A 22,412-nucleotide genomic window follows, 5' to 3' on the forward strand; every position below is an offset into this window, starting at 1 on the left:
AATTTTGATTCATGTTGCAAAGTCAGTTTTGTATCTTTTTTTTAACTTAAAATTTCCTATGTATTTTTTTTCCTTGGTAGCATGGGAAATGATCATTGAAATAATTTCTACCAATTGGATAGATGAAAATTTTGCATGAATTCCCCTTATTTTGTTCTGACAGTGTTCAAACTTGAACAATCAAAAGTCAGACAAGTAGACTGATAAGGGATGCTGCATTTGGAAAGCTAAAAAAATTAATAAAATCTCAGAAGACTTTAAAGAGTCTTCTAAAACTGTGTTTCCCATATTTTATGTTTTTGATTTTAATTTCCCTTCATAACTGAGTGTATATTTGATTAATTTAGATGTAAGACTAAAGTTGATCAGTTGAATCAACAGTTTCATTTTTCTGATTTTCATTTATTTTTGTAAAACAATAAAGGCAGAATTCAATAAAACATTAACAAGGACATTGCCAAAACTGAATTTTTTTGCTGGTAGGCAGCATTGCCTGAAGATATTCATAAATGTTTACCCATCAGATGAGATTCAAAAGCCATTTGGCATACCAAAGACAGTTTGGGTGTCAGATGTGGGTTTTACCGAATTTGCTAACTGCCTTTGTCTTGTTTTAATTTGTATTTCTCTGGTTAGCATTGGGAGCATGTAATTTTTCCTGTGTTTACTAACCACATGTAATTTTTATTTTGCTCACATAATGGACTAAATATAGTCAACAATTAATCCACATTTCTGTTCAGTCTAAAGCTGATCTGTATCTATGGACAGAATGGAGTAATAGATATTCAAATGTCAAACAGTGAAACAGTGTGGTTCTTGTGACATAGGGTTTGGGTTGAAAAAACTGACTTTCCCTCAGTGACTCTGGGTGAATCACCCGATTGTGCTGTCCTTCAGCTTCCTTTTCTTTAAAATAGAGAGAGTAAGAGCTTTTACCTCGTAGGATTGTTGTGAAGGGTAAATATCAAAAGTTAATATAAAGTGCTTGAAACAGTGCCAGCATAGAAGGCTCTGTGTAGATGGAAGCTGTTCTTTTTATTGTTCCTGTTGGCCATTGCCTTTTTAAACATTGCCTCTCTTCTACCCTCTACTGGAGCTCCTATTGGAAGTGTGTTGGAACTTCACACTCTGCTGTCTGTGCATGGTCCTCTATGGTGTCATCTCCCATTTGCAGCTGTTTTCATATGGGTCTTGCTCCTTGGGGATTTTCTTTTTTTTTTGACTCTTCAAAAAGCATTTTTGGCTATATTGTAATCACTATTTCTTTGTATTTTTAGTATACTGCCTAGACCAAGTTCTCCATACTTACTGGAACATTCCATTATTTTTATATGTAGAAATATCTCTCCTTATTCTGACAGTGCTTACATAATTGTTTATGTTTTGTTTTAATCAATTTATTATTAAAAATATTTTTTCACATTTGACTTCTAACTCGTTTTTCCTTTATTTTCCTTTACTGTGTAGGTGTGGTCCTACCTTAATTTCTTTCTGAATGCTAGTGGGTCCACTTTAGCATCCATAAAATTTAGCCTTTATCAACCTGAGATACAATTCCTAGCCTTGTTTTTAGAAAAAGTTGGCAGTGGGGATAAGGAATGCTTTTAATTGGGATATGAAGAACATAGCTCGCCAAAACTCTGTTCCATGTTTACTGTCAGTAAATAATATAGCATTGAACTGTCAAGGAGAAAAGTTTTTTTTTTTTTTTTGGTATCATCTTTGTTTTAAGTAGTGATGAGTAGTTTATTGTGTCTCAGATTCAGAATTCATTCTTTTTCTTTCACTTTAAACCAGAAAGTAAAGCCAGCAGTTTTTGTCAGTTAATGGTTGATATTTTACTAATATGGAAGAAATAATAAAGTTCGTGAGAAAAGCCAGAATGGCTTGAAATGACAGAATATCCATTTTAAGTATGTATTAGGGGGTTTTTGCTTTGTATTTTTAAACTTTGACCACAAGAGGGTGCCAAAAGCATTTCATTTATTATGTATTACGCTGTCAAGACTACGAAAAGCTTCACTTTTTATGTGTCTAGGTAAGGACTTAATTACTTTGTATTGTATGATAATTTAGGATGAATACTAGTCAAATGTAGTACAGAAATAAAGTTATTATTTCGAAATAATGTTAAACTGTTGATTTTTCTTCAGTGAATTATCTTTTATAGATAATTTATATAAATTTTATAGATCATTTATGTAAAATGTGTTTTTAAGATTTCAGTTTGTTCTTAGGAAATTAGTCTTACTATCTTGTTATCTTTTCCAATTGTTGTGAGAATGTACACATTCTTACATTTTCCCTATAGAGAGAAGCAAAGGTAAAACAATGATTTTTTAAGCGCGGTGTTAACTGCAGTTAAGATCACTTTTGCTTAGAGATATGCTTATAAAAGAAGAAAACTATTGAAAGCAATAAACAAATATTAATATTTACTAGTTCTCAAAGAAACTGATTTTTAAGGCAAGTCAGATGAACAGAGCAGATGATGGTCAATTTTGAGTACAGAGAGGGAGAGCTTCCTGGGTCCTGGCACAGCCAAGGAAGGCCTGTGGAGGAGGTTGGCTGGGTTGGGGACCTTTGCAGGATTGCAGGGCTCCGAATTGGTAGTGGGAAGAATGGTATGTTGTGTATGTGTGGAAATGACATGAACTCTGAGGCACAGAGACTGGAACTATTAGAAGAGATGTGAAGACAGAGGGGAGACTCTTCTGATTGGAGGAGAACTTCATGTTGAGAGTTGGTGGAAGAGAGAGTCAAGGACCATAAAATCCAGCCAAGGGATGTGAATTCTAGTGGAAGGCAGTTGGGTCTCTGGGCAAAGGAATGACGTGACAGAAAAGAGGCCTCCACGGGAGAGTTGAATTAAAAAAAACAACAACAGTTCCCATAAAAGAAGAAAGTGGGCAGAGAAAAGGATGAGACCAAGGAGTTTGGAGAATGTCAGTAGTTGTGAGTAGAGGGAAGAAGAATAGAAAGTTGCAGAAAGGGAGGGGATAAAGAGCCAGTCAGAGAACTGGGACAAGGTAGGGATACATAGTTGTAGTCCATCTGTTGCAAACGATGGGGTTTGTGTTGTGTGTTAATTTTTTACAATGTTGACGCTGTTAAAATTTTCTGGAACTGCATGGCATTTAGAAAGATATATTTGGCAAAAAACTAACCCTAACCCGTTGATCCCATTTATCAATCTGGTGAGAAAGGCAGTCTAGGTTCCCTCCTTGGCCTTTGCTGGTATGGATGGGGTCAGATCATATTTTTTTCTGTGGTGTTTGACTGGAGTAGGTGGTTATTGTCTAAGAGTTTTCTATCTTGCTTGGCTATGCCTTTCCTGCATGTTTGTCTGGGGAGAGCAGGCTTGTTAGAGCCTTTTTGTCTGCTCCTGTTGGAAATTGTCAGCTTTTTCACCTCCAAAGCTGGGATGTATGTGGCAAACGTAAACCCAGGGGACTCCCTTCCATGTCACTCCTCAGGTCTCAGGTTCCCTGCTGGTCTGCTCTCTGTCCGTCTTCCAGATTTGGCTTCTATTTGTTTTATGTGTAATGTGCAGGGAATTGTACTTAGGAGAAGAGAGGAAAAAGAGTGTGTCTGCACCTTCTTCCCAGAGCAGAAGTGCTTCTAGTCAGGATCTTATTCTGGAGATTCTTCTGAGTATGAATGAATGTTGCTTCCTGGATATTATTTTAATTTAATAAAATAAAATTTTAAAAGCCCTGAGATTATGTTAATAATGCCATTGTTCAAATGTTTACTGCAGTTTTGTACATGGGTGAATCTGATTAAGGGAAAAAGAAAACTCCCTTTTCAAATTTTCTCTAATTTAAAATAGTTTTTATTACTGTTTGGTATCACCTAAAGTTTACACATGTTAGAATATTTTTAAAAGCGCAGCCAATGGGGAAAGTCCCACCTTCCATTCCTGGGTGAATTAGCAATATGTGTCTGGAGATCTGCTGCTTGATGAAGGGTAATTGGCCACTGGGTCAAAGGTCAAAAACAAAATAACAGGTTGGTTGACATCCATTCTGTAACCTCAGAATAGTCAACCATAAGACTTCCAATTACCAAGACTCTGTTCTTGCCTGGAGAATCCTGTGGGCAAGTGAGCCTTGTGGGCTACAGTCCATGGGGTCACAAAGAGTTGGACAGGACTAAGAGGCAACAGCAACAATAATTTGATTTAATATACATAATACTGAGGTTGATGGCATTTCTACAAGCTTTTTTGGGAGCCCCCCACACGACAGCAGCTCAGAAAACTCTTGATGAGTTCTTTGGACTCTTTTCCTCAGCACCATCATGAGCTCTTTCTCTTACTTTGTACCTTCAGCTCTGATGAGCTCTTCTTGGCCAGGCTGAGCTGGGCTCTCCATCTCTTGGGAGGGGACATGGGCCCTGAACACGCTGTACGAGATTGTGTTCTGGATTGCCTCTAGCCCTAACTGGAAGGCTGGTGGAGAGAAGAATGCGTGATCAGTGGATCTGCCTGTTGAACCGTGGCCACACCACAGAGTTAGTCCTTACCTGGTGGGGCCGTTGAGATCAGGGGAGTGTTGAGTATCACATGACATCTTTAAGATGGCTTGTGTTCCACTGGGGACACTTGTACTGGACACATCAAGGAGGCGCTGTTTGAATTGTGGTCACATGTCATTGGTGGACTATGGAAACAATTTTGTGGGTTACAGTTACCGCTTAGAAAAAAAAAGAAGTACAATAGTGTAGAGTCAAAGATAGATGGGTGTGTTGTATGTGATAAGCTAAGAATTGTTTTATGAGACTTTTTCTATTTGCTTATATCCTAATCAATCCTTTAACCCAAGAAAAAGTTGCATCAAAGACAGATTGACTTCTGGTCATTCCAGTTAACAATAAATTAAATTATACAGACAAAACACATTAGCTAAATAATGCTTCCTTTTCCATTCAGCTTCACAAACGTTTATTGTACAGTTACCATGGATCTTCTTGAGATTAGAAGATCCATGACCTTTGCCCATTGTGTGTGTGTGTTAGTAGCTCAGTCGTGGCCGACACTTTGCGACCCGTGGACTGTAGCTCTCCAGGCTCCTCTGTCCATGGAATTCTCCAGGCAAGAATACTGGTGTGGGTTGCCATTCCCTTCTCCAGGGGATCGTCCCAATCCAGAGATCGAACCTGGGTCTCCCACGTTGTTTACCGTTCTAAGCCACCAGGGAAACCCTTGCCCATTAAAGGCTACTAGTCTGTTTGAAAAGCCAGCGTATATACAAATCACTGCAGTACAAAGCAGATTACACAGTGTGTGTGATAGGAAAGCAAACTAAATACTAAGAGAGTACGTGAGAGGGAGAGGATAATTCTCTGTGAACCAGCACTGCTTGGTAGAAGTACAATGTGAGTCACAAATGTAATTAAAAATTTTCCAGCAGCCACATTAAAAAGTGAAAGAAACAGATGCAATTAATTTTTAATAATTCACTCTTTAAATTCAGTATATCCAAAATGTCATGTCAACATATAGCTCTGCTATATTCTGCTTTCTGTATTAAATCTTTACATTACTTTTTACAAAATTTGCGAAATCCAGTGTGTATTATACGCTTCCAGCACATCTCAGTTCCGACCAGCCACAGTGCCACTGCTCAGTGGCTGCATATGAGTAGTAAGTGCTATATTAGACAAATGCAGTGTTTTGCAGTGTAGGGGGAGCTTCATGCAAGGGAGTGCCTAGAAGGATAAACAACACTTAACTAGACAGGTGTTGGGGAAATATATTCCACAGTGAGAGAAAAGTTTAAACAAAGATGAAATACGAGTTTGTGAAAAATAGTGGGTGAAGCTCTTACTGTAATACCAAGTATATTTGGTGACCATTGCTCATATTAACTAATGTAATCTTCACAACAGCCCTTTGTGGTAATTACGACTATTATATAGTAATGACTATATAATTTATAAATTACAAATTTTTATATGAGGAAACAGGCGCAGGTGGTCTAGTAGCGACCAAGTAGCATGGCATGCTTACATGTATCTATCTCCAAAGATACCGTGTCCCAAGCCCAGGATCTGGATCTGTGAGTATGTGAAGTTAAATGACAAAGGGAAGTTAAAGTTGCTACTCAACTGACTTTAAGGTAGGGAGAGTACCCTAGATTCGGCAGGTGGGCCCAGTGAATCATCAGAGTCCTTTAAATGTGGAAGAGGAGGCAGAAGAGTCAGAGTGATGTGATGTGAGTGTTTGACCCACTCAGATTGGCGTAGAAGACAGAGGAAGAGGCCAGGAGCCAAGAAACGTAGACTGCCTCTAGAAACTGGAAAGGGCAAGGAACCAGATTCTCTCCTAGAGCCTTCAGAAGGGAGCTCAGCCCTGTTGATACCTTGATTTCAGCCCACTGAGGTCAGTGTTGGAATTCTGACCTACAGAACTGAGATATTAAATGTATGTTGTTTTAAGCCGCTAAGTTTTTAGTAATTTGTCATGTATTAATAGAAGAGTAATATACTACCATTATGTGTGGGTACTGGGTAGTCATGCAAACTATTTTACTTAATGTGGCTTCTGGTGGTGGTGGTTTAGTTGCTAAGTCTGTCCGACTCTTGCGACCCCATGGACTGTAGCCCGCCAGGCTCCTCTGTCCATGGGATTCTCCAGCAAGAATACTGGAGTGGGTTGCCATTTCCTTCTCCAGGGAATCTTCCTGACCCAGGAATCGAACCCAGGTCTCCTGCACTGCAGCCAGATTCTTTACCAACTGAGCTATGAGGGAAGCCCCTAACGTGGCTTGTCGCTTTAAAGAATTTTTTTGTTAATTGGTAGCTGGTTACAGAATTAAGTCAAACCATTGCCTCTCTTCCTTGAATGCCCAGTTTCTTTTGCTTCCTTTTTCAAACTAGCTGACAATTGTTTAATACTGTTGGTGTCGACATAACTTTTACAAGTAGAAATGTAAAAACTAGTTGGCTTCTGACTGAAACAGTAGTTTGGAAGCACTTGATAAAATGATTACTGTCCTTTTTAAGGCTGAGCAATTCCTACTTGCTAAGACAGGCAGTCATTGATGTATGAGTTACCTTGTAGGTAAGGATACTTGGCAGTCTTTTATGTAACTTTTAACTATCAACCCCCAGAGACCACAGAATTTACCTGTGGGTGATTAAATTGAGTAAGACGATTGATTGCTCACCCATACAGAATAAAATCCTATTTCTTCTACCTACTGGAAAACCGTGGGAACAGCCTGGTCTACAGGTTGATTGTCATATTCTGCCTCCCTTCCGCCTACTTATTGCTACAGAGAGACACAGAACTTAGCCTCTGTCATTTTCAACGCGTTCTGTCATTTTCCTGTGGCTGCTGAGGAAAGGGCTTCCTTAGGTTACTTCCAGGGCCCTGTGTACGGTAAAATACATGCTTCTGGAAGGAGAGAAGCTTCCCTCAGGCTTCTTGTTTGCTTGTTTCCTTCACCCTGTCTTCCCCTCTGTACTGACAAAGGGGACATGTGTTTTTTTCAGTCCCACCGTTGTCCCATACAGTGCCTTTGTCAAAGTGGCAGTGTATTTCACAATGCTCTGCAGATACATAGATGAAAAGGATTTTTAAAAAAAAAACAATTCCAGAGTTAATTACTGGCTAAATGTTGGAAATAGTCGTGGGATTCATTCATCCCCTGGGGCCGTGATGATGTGAAGTGTTTGTGGGTGTCTTCCCTCTAAGTTTAAAAGTAGAAAACTTTGGCTTTTCCTGCTTGGTGCTGCCTTTGCCCCAGGAACTTAGTGAGTGCCAGCCTCATCTTCCAGAATTCTCTTTGTGGCTTAGGGACTATGTGTGATTCTCCAGCATCCCTTCTTGGAGGCTCTGGGCTGTCCTGATTGCTCCTGAGAGAGGACAGGTGCTTTTTGCCTGCTCGGCAATCCTTATCTTGTGCCTAAACCTTATTTTTTACACATAAATAAGGAGATAATGATGTTTTATAGAGAGAGTTAGTTTTCACTTGCATACTCTTCTACTTGATTTGACATTTTTAAGCAACAAGTTATGCAAAAAGGTTAAATTGATTGATTTTACAACTTTGAGTTGCAATGGGCTTCCCTGATAGCTCAGTTGGTAAAGAATCTGCCTGCAGTGCAGGAGACCCTGGTTCAATTCCTGGGTCAGGGAGATCCGCTGGAGAAGGGATAGAGTCCACTCCAGTATTCTTGGGCTTCCCTGTGGCTCAGCTGGTAAAGAATCTGCCTGCAATGTGGGAGACCTGGGTTTGATCCCTGGGTTGTGAAGATCCCCTGGAGAAGGGAAAGGCTACCCACTCCGGTATTCTGGCCTGGAGAATTCCATGGACTGTATAGTTCATGGAGTTGCCAAGACCCCATTTGAGTTGCAAATCCATTGCTTATGTAAGGTAACATGAGGCCAGGAATATGGCTCACTTTCTCCTGTCTGGTCCCTTGTCCCGCTCTCTGGTTGCTCTATCCTGATGGTCATGTTCTAAACATGTCATATATAGTGAGAGATGGCATAGGACCGTGGTCTGACTGTAGAGTCTGGAGCCAAACAGCTTGTGTGTGAATATTAGCATCTTATCTTCCTTTGTTTTTTTAAAGCTGTGGATCTTGTTAACCTCTCTTTGGCTCTGTTTCCTTATTCAAAACCAGGTATATAGTAACAGAACTTTTTCATAAAGTAGTAGTGGTGATGAAGTTAGTTAATACAAGTAATGGTTTAAAACAGTATGTAGAACATAGTAAGTGTGCAGTAAGTGTTAGCTCTTTTTTTCATTCATTGTTTTCTTTCTTTCTTTCTTTTTTTTTTTTTTTTACCATTCTTAAGTTATTCTTATGTGGTATGCTGTGTTTTCTCCTCATCTGTCTTCTAAAATAGCCTGTATTTTCAGTCTTACTGCTTTTATGAAGCTGTCCTACAGTTTTCAGTTGGGGTACTAACCTTGGCTATACATTGAAGTCACCTGCAGATATTAAGGGCTTCCTTGCTAGCTCAGATGGTAAAGAACCTGCCTGCAATGCAGGAGACCTGGTTCGTTCATTCCCTGGTTCAGAAAGATCACTTGGGAAAAGGGATTGTAGATATTAGATCCTGATGCCTGTGTTGTTGATCTGCGCTAGATCTACCATATAGAGGCTTGTGAGACTGGCTTATTAAATTTTATTCCCATGGAATTTTCTTTCTGGTTGTTAAAGCTTGGTAGCTTAAAACCAGCCCTGGTGAGAATATTTGCACTCTTTAAAGTGGTTGCCACAGCATGCCTCTCAATGTACTAGGTATCTCAGTGATTTGTTTATAAGCATCTCTGAATAGACATTGAGGCTTTCAGTAGGGATATGTTAGTTTGCTGGGACTGATGTAACAAAGTACTACAAACTGGGTGGCTTAAAAAACAGGAATTTGTTTTACTTCTGGAGGCTAGAAATCTAACATCAGGGTTCCAGCAGGGTTGGTTTCTTTTAAGGGTAATCCAAGTCTATGCCCTGACCAGTAATGCTGAAGAAGCTGAAGTTGAATGGTTCTATGAAGACCTACAAGACCTTCTAGAACTAACACGCGAAAAAGATGTCCTTTTCATTATAGGGGACTGGAATGCAAAAGTAGGAAGTCAAGAAACACCTGGAATAACAGGCAAATTTGGCCTTGGAGTACAGAATGAAGCAGGGCAAAGGCCAACAGAGTTCTGCCAAGAGAATGCACTGGTCATAGCAAACACCCTCTTCCAACAACACAAGAGAAGACTCTACACATGGACATCACCAGATGGTCAACACCAAAATCAAATTGATTATATTCTTTGCAGCCAAAGATGGAGAAGCTCTATACAGTCAGCAAAAACAAGCCTGGGAACTGACTGTGGCTCAGATGATGAACTTCTTATTGCCAAATTCAGACTTAAATTGAAGAAAGTAGGGAAAACCACTAGACCATTCAGGTATGACCTAAATCAAATCCCTTATGACTATACAGTGCAAGTGAGAAATAGATTTAAGGGACTAGATCTGATAGACAAGAGTGCCTGATGAACTATGGACAGAGGTTCGTGACATTGTACAGGAGACAGGGATCAAGACCATCCCCAAGAAAAAGAAATGCAAAAAAGCAAAATGGCTGTCTGAGGAGGCCTTACAAATAGCTGTGAAAAGAAGAGAGGCGAAAGGCAAAGTAGAATAGGAAAGAGATACCCATCTGAATGCAGAGTTCCAAAGAGTACCAAGGAGAGATAAGAAAGCCTTCCTCAGTGATCAGTGCAAAGAAATAGAGGAAAACAATAGAATGGGAAAGACTAGATATCTCTTCAAGAAAATTAGAGATACCAAGGGAATATTTCATACAAAGATGGGTTCAGTAAAGGACAGAAATGGTATGGACCTAACAGAAGCAGAAGATATTAAGAAGAGGTAGCAAGAATACACAGAAGAACTGTACAAAAAAGATCTTCACGACCCAGATAATCACGAAGGGGTGATCACTCACACTCACCTAGAGCTGGACATCCTGGAATGTGAAGTCAAGTGGGCCTTAGGAAGCATCACTACGAACAAAGCTACTGGAGGAGATGGAATTCCAGTTGAGCTATTTCAAATCCTAAAAGATGATGCTGTGAAAGTGCTGCACTCAATATGTCAGCAAATTTGGAAAACTCAGCAGTGGCCACAAAACTGGAAAAGGTCAGTTTTCATTCCAATCCCAAAGAAAGGCAGTGCCAAAGAATGCTCAAACTACCTCACAATTGCACTCATCTCACACGCTAGTAAAGTAACGCTCAAAATTCTCCAAGCCAGACTTCAGCAATACGTGAACCGTGAACTTCCAGATGTTCAAGCTGGTTTTAGAAAAGGCAGAGGAACCAGAGATCAAATTGCCGACATCCGCTGGATCATCGAAAAAGCAAGAGAGCTCCAAAAGAACATCTATTTCTGCTTTATTGACTATGCCAAAGCTTTTGACTGTGTGGATCACAATAAACTGTGGAAAATTCTTCAAGAGATGGGAATACCAGACCACCTGACCTGCCTCTTGAGAAACCTGTATGCAGGTCAGGAAGCAACAGTTAGAACTGGACATGAAACAACAGACTGGTTTCAAATAGGAAAAGGAGTATGTCAAGGCTGTATATTGTCACCCTGCTTATTTAACTTATATGCAGAGTACATCATGAGAAACACTGGACTGGAATCTAGATTGCCGGGAGAAATATCAATAACCTCAGATATGCAGATGACACCACCCTTACGGCAGAAAGTGAAGAAGAACTAAAGAGCCTCTTGAGGAAAGTGAAAGAGGAGAGTGAAAAAGTTGGCTTAAAACTCAACTTTCAGAAAACTAAGATCATGGCATCTGGTCCCATCACTTCATAGCAAATAGATGGGGAAACAGTGGAAACGGTGTCAGACTTTATTTTTCTGGGCTCCAAAATCACTGCTGATGGTGATTGCAGCCATGAAATTAAAAGATGCTTCCTCTTGGAAGGAAAGTTATGACCAACCAAGACAGCACATTAAAGAGCAGAGACATTACTTCTTCAACAAAGGTCTGTCTAGTCAAGGCTATGGTTTTTCCAGTGGTCATGTATGGATGTGCGAGTTGGACTATAAAGAAAGCTGAGTGCCGAAGAATTGATGCTTTCGAACTGCAGTGTTGAAGAAGACTCTTGAGAGTCCCTTGGACTGCAAGGATCCAACAGGTCCATCCTAAGGGAAATCAGTCCTGAATGTTCATTGGAAGGACTGATGTTGAACCTGAAGCTCCAGTACTTCGGCCACCTGATGCGAAGAGCTGACTCATTGGAAAAGACCCTGATACTGGGAAAGATCGAGGGCAGGAGGAGAAGGGGATGACAGAGGATGAGATGGTGGATGGCATCACCGACACAATGGACATGGGTTTGGGTGGACCCCAGGAGTTGGTGATGGACAGGGAGGCCTGGCGTGCTGCGGTTTATGGGGTCGCAAAGAGTTGGACATGACTGAGCGACTGAACTGAACTGAACTGAAGGGCTTTAAGTGAAGGCTTTCCCAGGCCTCTCCCCTAGGTTTTAGATGGCCATCTTATTCCTACATCTCTTTATATTGCCTTTCTTTTGTGTGTGTCTCTGTGTCCGAGGACTTCCCTGGTATCTCAGCAGTTAAGGATCCACCTGTCAATGCAGGAGATGTGGGTTTGACTCTTGGGTCGTGAAGACCCCCTGGAGAAGGAAATGGCAACCTGCTCCAGTATTCTTACCTGGGAAATCCTGCGGACACAGGAGCCTGGCGGGCTACAGTCCTTTGGGTCGCAGAGTCAGACAAGCGTGTGTGTGTGCTAAGTCGCTTCAGTTGTGTTTGACTCTTTGCGAGTTGTAACCCACCAGGCTCCTCTGTCGTGGGATTCTCCAGGCAAGAATACTGGAGTGGTTTGCCATGATCTCCTCCAGAGGATCTTTGTTCCCCGAACCAGGGAACTCACATCACTTGCATCTCCTGCATTGGCAGGCGGGTTCTTTACCACTCACCTTGGGCTTCCCTTGTGGCTCAGCTGGTAAAGAATCCACCTGCAGTGTGGGAGACCTGGGTTCGATCTCTGGGTTGGGAACATCCCCTGGAGAAGGGAATGGCTACCCACTCCAGTGTTCTGGCCTGGAGAATTCAATGGACTGTATAATCCATGGGGTTGCAAAGAGTCAGACACGACTGAACGACTTCCACTTACGTACTTCACTTACTCTACCACTGGTGCCACCTGGGAAGCCCTGCAGAGTCAGACACGATTTACCAGCTGAGCCTGAACACGAGCTGTGTCTAGATTTCCTGCTTTTATAAGGACACCGGTCATACTGAACTGGGGCCCACCTAATGACATCACTTCAACTTGATGACCTCTGTAAGCACTCTGTCTCCAAAGAAGCTGACATTCTGAGATACTGGGGTTAGGACTTCCACATCGGGCTTCTAGGAGGACACAGTTCAACCCATAACACACAGCAGGGACCTCCTTTTCTCTTATTTTCCCATTTATTCCTGTAGTGAAGATTTGTTGCATTGAAAAGGAAACATCAGTTAGTTATTCATTGTACTATGAATTGCAGATTGTCAGTTTGTTGATTTTTTTTATTTAGGTTTTTTTCTTAATTTATTTTTAATTGAAGGATAATTGCTTTACAATATTGTGTTGGTTTCTGCCGTACATCACTGTGAATTAGCCATAAGTATACATGTGTTCCCTCCCTCTTGAACCTCCCTCCAGATTATTTTTTTGAAGCATCTTTTTCTGGGGGTAATATCAGAGTTTGGTATTTGAGGAGGAAAATGTTAGTTTAGGAAGATTGCTTGTTTTAGGTTTTCTCAGGCAGGCTTGAGCTTGTTAATGACCTCAAAAGGCACATGATCCGAGTGAAATTGTCTTGATTTTGTGTCTGTCACTGAGAGAATATTTTTAATCATGCATGAAAAAAAATTTGAGATGACTTTCCACTAATCTGAGAATGTTTTAATGCTGATCATTCTCTCCAGAATTCTGTAAGATGATTGAGTTCTCAGAAAGTAGGGTTTTGTTTGCTTTTCTTAATGGCATATAATATCAGATAATGATTTTGTGATTTTTGTGACTGCAAAAAAATGTCTTTCAGTCACAGGAAGTATAAATTAATTTGTAAAAATTTGCTTGGTATTAGGGTGATTGTATGTATGTAAAATAGTGGTTGACATTTAAACTGTGATCATCTCAAAGCATGTAAATACGAAATGTACTTTTTAAAGTTAAATATTTTTCTTCAAAAAGAAGTTCTTTGCACGATTGTTTTTTGCTGAATAAATGCTAGAATTAGGATCTTATTCCAAAAATGTATTTGAAATACACATTTGCATAGGAATTTGTTGGTGTAAATGTTCAGTACAGTTGCTCAGTCATGTCCCACTCTTTGTGACCCGATGGACTGCAGCATGCCAGGCTTCCCTGTCCGTCGCCAATTCCCACAGCTTGCTCAAACTCATGTCCATCGTGTCGGTGATGCCATCCAACCATCTCATCCTCTGTCGTCCCCTTCTCCTCCTGTCTTCAGTCCTCCCAGCATCAGGGTCTTTTCCAGTGAGTCAGTTCTTTGCATCAGGTGGCCAAAGTATTGGAGTTTCAGCTTCAGCATCAGTCCTTCCAATGAATATTCAGGACTGATTTTGCTTAGGGTTGACTGGTTGGATCTCCTTGCAGTCCCAGGGACTCTCAAGAGTCTTCTCCAACACTACAGTTCAAAAGCATCGATTCTTCGGTGCTCATCTTTCTTTATAGTCCAACTCTCACATCCGTACATGACTACTGGAAAAACCATAGCTTTGACTAGATGGACCTTTGTTGACAAAGTAATGTCTCTGCTTTTTAATATACTGTCTAGGTTGGTCATAGTTCTTCTTCCAAGGAGCAAGCGTCTTTTACTTTCATGGCTGTAGTCACCATCTGCAGTGATTTTGGAGCCCAAGAAAATAAAGTCTCTCACTGTTTTTATTGTTTCCCCATCTATTTGCCATAAAGTGATGGGACTGGATGCCATGATCTTAGTTTTCTGAATGTTGAGTTTTAAGCCAACTTTTTGACTCTCCTCTTTCACTTTCATCAAGAGGCTCTTTAGTTCTTCACTTTCTGCCATAAGGGTGGTGTCATCTGCATAGCTGAGGTTATTGATATTTCTCCTGACAATTTTGATTCCAGCTTGTGTTTCATCCTGGCATTTCACATGATGTACTCTGCATAGAAGTTAAATAAGCAGGGTGAAAATATTCAGCCTTGACGTACTCCTTTTCCTATTTGGAACCAGTCTGTTGTTCCATGTCCAGTTCTAACTGTTGCTTCCTGACCTGCATACATGTTTCTCAAGAGGCAGGTCAGGTGGTCTGGTATTCCCATCAAATCAACTTTGAAAAAATGTGTACATCAATGTAACCACCGCCCCAATTAAGATATAGAACATTTCCCTCTTCCCAGTAAGTTCCCTGTGCCTCTTTGCAGTCATTCTTCTCCCTGCCTCCAGCTCCTACTCCAAACAAATACTGATCTGGTTAGACTGTTACAGAGTTTCACATACATGGGATCATTACAGTATGCATTGTTTTATGTACAGCCCCTTACAGCATAATACCTATATGTGTGTTCAGTAGTTTGTTCCTTTTTATTGTTCAGTAGTATTTCTACAGAATTTGTTTATCCATTCACTTGCTGAACATTTGAGTGTTTGCCTATTTGCAGTAAAGCTGCTAAGCACATTTGTATTCTAGTCTTCTTATGGACATATGTTTTTATTTTGGGTAAATACCTAGGAGTGGAATCGATGGGCTGTGTTGGTAAGTATATATTTAACTGTATAAGAAACAGCTAAACTTTTAATTTTAATTTTATTTATTTGTGGCTGCACTGGGTCTTTGTTGGTGTGCATGAGTTTTCTCCAGTTGCAGAGAGCAGGGGCCACTCGCTGGCTGTGGTGCACAGGCTTCTCATTGCCATGGCTTCTCTTATGGACTGTGGGCTCTAGAGCATGGGCTTAGTTGCCTTGCAGTATCTTCCCGGACTAGGGATCAAATCTGTGTCGCCTGTGTTGGCAGGTGGATTCCTAACCACTAGACCACCAGGAAGCCCAGCCAAACTCTTAGTTACCTAATTATATGCTCTCATCAGCAGGATATGAGAATTATAGTTGCTCTGTATCTTTGCCAGTCCTTGGTGTTGACATTGTTTTAAATTTTAGCCATTATAGTGAGTGTGAAGTAGTGTCTCATTTTTTATTTTAACTTACTTTTTCTTTTTTGTTCACCAGTGATGTTTTCATATACTTCTTTTGCTTGTTAAGGAGAAAAATGGATTTCCCTCCTACAGTATTGGTGGGAATGTAAATTGGTGCAGCCACTATGGAAAACAGTATGGAGATTCCTTAAAAAGCTAAGAATAGAATCGCTATAAGATCTAGCAGTCCCATTCCTGGGCATATATCTAGAGAAAATTCTAATTTGAAAAGATACATGCTTTTGTTCTTAGCATCACTATTTACAGTAGCCAAGACCTGGAAACAACCCTAAATGTCTATCAACAGATGAATGAATAAAGAAGATTTGGTACATATAAAGAATGGAATATTACTCAGCCATAAAAAGGAATGAAATAACGTTGTTTATAGCAACTTGGATGGACCTAGATTATCAGAGATTATCACACTAAGTAAAGTCAGTCAGACAGAGAAAGACAGATACCATATGATACCACTCGTATTGTTGTTCAGTTGCTAAGTTGTGTCCAGTTCTGCAACTCCATGGACTGCAGCATGCCAGACACCCTTGTTCTTCACTATCTCCTGCTGTATGTGTATGCTCGGTCACTCAGTCATGTCTGACTGTTTGTGACCCCCATGGACTGTAGCCCACCAGGCTCCTATGTCCATGGGATTTCCAAGGTAAGAATACTGGAGTGGGTTGACATTTCTTTCTCCAAGGGATCTTCCTGATTCAGGGATCGAACCCACATCTCTTGCATCTCCTGCATTGGCAGGTGGATTCTTTACCACAAGCGCCACCTGGGAAGCCCTCACTATCTCCTGGAGTCTGCTCAAATTCATGTCCATTGAGTTGTTGATGCTGTCTAACCATCTCATCCTCTGCTCATTATATGAGGAACCTAAAATGTCGTACAAATAAACTTATTTACAAAACAGAGAAAGACTCACAGACGTAGAAAACAAATTTGCATTTACCAAAGGGTGGGAGTAGAAGGGGATAAATTAGGAGTTTGGGATTAATGGGTACAAACTGCTATATATAAAATAGATAAACAACAAGATTCTACTGTATAGCACAGGGAACTATATTCACTTCACTTCACTCCAGCCGCTCAGTCGTGTCCGACTCTTTGCGACCCCATGAATTGCAGCACGCCAGGCTTCTCTGTCCATCAGCAACTCCCGGAGTCTATCCAAACCCATGTCCATCGAGTTGGTGATGCCATCCAACCATCTCATCCTCTGTCGTCCCCTTCTACTCCTGCCCCCAATCCTACCCGGCATTAGGGTCTTTTCCAATGAGTCAACTCTTCGCATGAGGTGGCCGAAGTATTGGAGTTTCAGCTTCAACATCAGTCCTTCCAATGAACACCCAGGACTGATCTCCTTTAGGAGGGATTGATTGTATCCTGTAATATACCATGATGGAGAAGAATATGGGAAAAGATATGCATATATGTGTGTGGGTTTGTGTGCTCAGTTATGTCTGACACTTTGCAACCCCATGGACTTTAGCCCACCAGGCTCCTCTGTCCATGAGATTTCCCAGGCAGGAATACTGGAGTAGGTTGCCATTTCTGACTCTAGGGGATCTTCCCAACCCAGCCTGGACCCATGTCTCTTGTGTCTCCTACTTTGGCAGGTGGTTTCCTTACCACTGTGCCACCTGGGAAGCCTGAAATCATTTAAACATACACATATATTCCACTCTTTGTCAGATTCTTTTCCCATAGAGGTCATTACGGAGTGTTAAGTAGAGTGCTCTGTGCTATACGGTAGGTCCTTATTGGTTATCTATTTTATATATAGTAGTGTGTATATGGAGAAGGCAATGGCACCCCACTCCAGTACTCTTGCCTGGAAAATCCCATGGACGGAGGAGCCTGGTAGGCTGCAGTCCCTGGGGTCGCTAAGAGTTGGACACGACTGAGCGACTTCACTTGCACTTTTCCCTTTCATGCACTGGAGAAGGAAATGGCAACCCACTCCAGTATTCTTGCCTGGAGAATCCCAGGGATGGTGGAGCCTGATGGGCTGCCGTCTATGGGATCGCACAGAGTCGGACACGACTGAAGCGACTTAGCAGCAGCAGCAGCAGCAGCAGCAGTGTGTATATGGAGAAGGCAATGGCACCCCACTCCAGTACTCTTGCCTGGAAAATCCCATGGACGGAGGAGCCTGGTAGGCTGCAGTCCCTGGGGTCGCTAAGAGTCAGACACGACTGAAGTGACTTAGCAGCAGCAGCAGCAGTGTATATATATCTAGGTTATCAGTTTTAGAGTTTAGTAGCTTTTGTTAATTTTTCTAATGCTTAACTTTAAAATTAATCTGTATCTTTTGTTTTCTCATTTTTAAAAATTAAAAAAAATTTAATTTTTTGGAATACAGTTGCTTTACAATGTTGTTAGTTTCTTCTGTACAACGAAGTGAATCAGCTACATGTATATACATATTACATATATCCTCCTTCTTGGTTCTCCTTCCCACTCCCACTTCTCATCCCACCCATCTAGGTGACCACAGAGCTCCAAGCTAAGCTCCCTGTGCTGTATAATAGATTCCCACTGGCTATTTTACGCATGATGGTGTCTACATGTCAATCCCGGTCTCCCAATTCACCCCATCCTCTGCCTGTCCTGTGTCTATTCTCTATGTCTGCATCTCTATTCCTGCCTTGCAAATAGGTTCATCTGTACCATTTTTCTAGCCTCCACATATATGTGTTAATATACAATATTTATTTTTCTCTTTCTGGCTTACTTTACTCTGAAGACTGGTATTTAAGTGACCCTTTGAGTGACTTCTTTTGTTTCTCCCTGTTTAATGAAAATAGTTTGTGTCTATTTTAGGGAGGGGCAGTAGTTTCTGAAATCCCACCTTAGCTTTCCCTCAGCTTCATCCCTGGAGTGAAAAAGGTACCATTAGAGACACATCTTGGAAACTACTGAGAATATTTTTCATTGCTGATTGTTCTTTCCTTTGTGCCTGTCCTGCCCAATTCCATCTGTTTGTAAAGCTCTTTCTTTTCCCCTTGAGCACATGACTACTGCTATCTTTCATTCTTAGGTAGCAGTGAGAATATTAATAATAATAGCAATAGCTAACAGTAGGTATTAGGTACCTATTCTAAGGGCTTTATATTTATTGACTGAGTTAATCTTCACAAACCCCTATGAGGGAGCTACTGTTCTTTTAATAAAGATTTCCAGGAAACTGAGACCTAAGGCTGTTAAGTCTAGGTTATCCCACTAGTAAGTGGCAGAACTGGGATTTGACTCAGACCTCCTGGTTCTGAAGCACAGGCTCGGAACCACTCCGTTATACGGCTCCTCAGGAAAAACACACAGAGAAGCAGCCTTTCCCTTCCTTCACCTCTGCTGCTTCTGGATTTCAAAAGGAGTAATGTTTTATAGCACAGTTGACATTATTTTGGTTAATATTCCATGAAACTTGCATTCCTTTGTAATGCATATTATGGTTTGTATTTCTATCTCTGGCAGTAAAGTTCTTGACAAAAAGCATGTGGGCTTCAAACAAAGTAACTTGATTTCTGAAGGTATTACTTTACAAACCACAGTCCCACGGGTCCAGTAGAAAGCACAGGTCATCCTGGCATGTGGTTATTCTTCTGGGAAAGCTTCTTAGAGGAGGTGAGTCTTGGCTGGCTTGTTAAGTAAGAATGTGTGCACAGGGCTGCGACTGTGGTATGTGGAGATGGGTGGTAAAAAGATTCATGATTGGGATAGACTGAAGGATTAAGAAGGGATGGAGGTTTTAAAATACTGTTCCATGGGAGTTCATCCTTGGGGAAGATTTCCAGGGTCAGGGAAGAAGGGCTGGTTATGACTGCCGACAGAAATGACACCTTCTCTAGGCCCCTGGACTTTCTGCCCCCTTTTCCTCTCCCTTCATCTTCCCCTTCCCACTGGCTCTCCAACTTTGAGCACTCTCATTCTCTTTATTTTCCTGACCTCATTGCAGATAGAAGTGCTTTCCTTCAGGTTAGCAATTTCCAGACAGATTAGAAATTTTTTGATGTTTTTTTTTCCCCCCTTAAATTAAGTAACTACTACTGTAAAAGAAAAAGTAAAACCAAAAGATTTTCTTGGAAAAACATGAGTTTAGCTAGTGTAGACATCTTCCCTTAAGATAAGGTCTCCTATCTTAGTCTTTTGAACAGCAAGCACAGCTGCCGGCCTTGGTTACTCCCTGGACCTTAGGCCTTCTCTTTGTCTGAGGCCCCATGGGTTTACACCGTGAGCGAGGAAATTCTCAGTCCTTCCTCTTGCTCGCCAGCAGGCCTGTCCTCTGGGGCTAGGTCCTAGTGTTTCTTCACCTCAGCTCTTTCTAATTCGTCAGGGGCTTGGCACTAAATCTGCTTTTACTTTCTAGCCCCCAGTGGTAACTTGGCAGGGGTCCTTCTACCTCTGCATGGTGGAGAAGGGGGGTCGTCTTGGTCTCTAGAATCTCTGACTTATCCTCTGTCTCCTTCTCGGTTGGAGCTGAAGCAGCCTCACCAGCCGAAATCAGACTGGGTTTTTCTCACTTCCATTCACTCTTGCCCATCTGGTCAACAGGAGAGGTTGCCATCTTTAAGATGCTATCTGTGTGATTGTGTCTACCTCCTTCTCTGGACAGTGAAAGACTCCTTTTTGACTTTTCTAAAACCCTATACTTTCTACTGAGTTCTTACTGAATTTTTAAAAATAGGAAATGAGCATCTTGGTTCACATCAGTGAAAAGCTTGAAGGTAGGCTGGAATTAGGCATGTCTGGGTTTACAGGCTTTTCTCCTTTGTCTCCCACTATGGTGTTGGCCGATGGCTCATGTTCTACAAGCAGGCAGGGTGGCGGCAGGCACTCCGTTTTCTGGACTCCTAGCCCTCCAGGTTCAAGTCCAGGGAAATGCACAGACGTCTTCTGGGAGCTCCTATGTAAACCCGGTTTCCTTTTTTCCCCTCTCTTCTTAATAAACAACTTAATTTTTAATGAGTAGTATATTCTAATGGTTCAGAAATTTAAAATTCTTACAAGAATTTGGGGTGAAAAGCTTTTCTTCCATCCTGTCCTTTTTATCGTTAAGTAGCTCCTTTTATCTTGTTATAATGCTTTTTGTCCTGAATTTTATCTGGTCTGATAACAAAATCTTGTCCCATGCTTTTTAAAAAAATTTGTATTAGCCTAATATATCCATCTGGGCAATTTTTTCCATCTATTCATTTCTACCCTTTCTGAATTATTTTAAATTTTGTTCCTATTGGTAGTGTAGAAAGTTTTTCTATCTTGTAATCCAATCTGAGATTAGTTTTCTTTAAATAGGTGAGTTTAACTCACGTTTGTCATTATGGCAGATATATGTGATATTAGCTTGTCTGTATTTAATTTTCTTTTTTTATATCTTTCAAAAAAATCTTTCACTGTGTGGTATGTTTTCCTTGCTGTTCTTCTGGGGTTATTCTCATGTTTTTGTTCTAGTGGTTGTCTTTATAATTTGACCTTATGCCCTCTGTCTTCTAAGAAAGTGGTGATAGTTCCCTATTATGAGCAGTGATAAAAATTAATGAATTTCATCCTAATATGGAGACATCGTAACTATGTTACATGGTCTCTTTTATTTAATCTCAACCTCTATTGCATTCTGTTTTCAGAGGACAGAATTTAATCACTCAGCAAGCTTGGAACTCAGTCTGTATTGTTATTATCAGTAAATATACTGTCAGAAGAGGCCTTGAGTTTTCCTAGAGTAGATTATCAGCCTTTAACAAGGCTTTTTTTTAATCTATAAAAATGATAGTTTCTAAAGTCAGCATAGATCATAACATTGGTAAGCTGACATTTGGTCACAGTTACATTATCAAAACCTTTGTAGGTAGTCTGTTACTCAACACCAGAAAATTACGAGTTTTACGTCCAAGTTGACTTTCAGTTCAGTTCAGTCGCTCACTCGTGTCCGACTCTCTGCGACCCCATGAATTGCAGCACGCCAGGCCTCCCTGTCCATCACCAACTCCCGGAGTCTACCCAAACCCATGTTCATCGAGTCGGTGATGCCATCCAACCATCTCATCCTCTGTCGTCCCCTTCTCCTCCCGCCCCCAATCCTACCCAGCATCAGGGTCTTTTCCAATGAGGCAACCCTTCGCATGAGGTGGCCAAAGTATTGGAGCTTCAGCTTCAACATCAGACCCTCCAATGAACACCCAGGATTGATCTCTTTTAGGATGGATTGATTGGATCTCCTTGCAGTCCAAGGGACTCTCAAGAGTCTTCTCCAACACCACAGTTCAAAAGCATCAATTCTTTGGCGCTCAGCTTTCTTCACCGTCCAACTCTCACGTCCATACATGACCACTGGAAAAAACATAGCCTTGACTAGACGGACTTTTGTTGGCAAAGTAATGTCTCTGCTTTTAAACATGCTATCTAGGTTGGCCATAACCTTCCTTCTAAGGAGTAAGTGTCTTTTAATTTCATGGCTGCAGTCACCATCAGCAGTGATTCTGGAGCCCAAAAAAGTAAAGTCTGACACTGTTTCCACTGTTTCCCCATCTATTTCCCATGGAGTGATGGGACCAGATGCCATGATCTTAGTTTTCTGAACGTTGAGCTTTAAGCCAACTTTTTCACTCTCCTCTTTCACCTTCATCAAGAGGCTCTTTAGTTCTTCTTCACTTTCTGCCATAAGGGTGGTATC

At 41.1% G+C, this 22,412-nt stretch overlaps 1 protein-coding gene across 3 annotated transcripts in view; it reads left to right on the forward strand.

The window, feature by feature from the left end:
- MSH3 (mutS homolog 3) overlaps positions 1–22,412 on the forward strand; it is a 182,544-nt gene that overhangs the window by 20,126 nt on the left and 140,006 nt on the right. The gene's annotated exons all lie outside the window — the stretch shown is intronic.

This window comes from Giraffa tippelskirchi, chromosome 6, assembly GCF_054371585.1.
Source record: "Giraffa tippelskirchi isolate mGirTip1 chromosome 6, T2T-mGirTip1v1.2.pri, whole genome shotgun sequence".
NCBI lineage: Eukaryota > Metazoa > Chordata > Mammalia > Artiodactyla > Giraffidae > Giraffa > Giraffa tippelskirchi.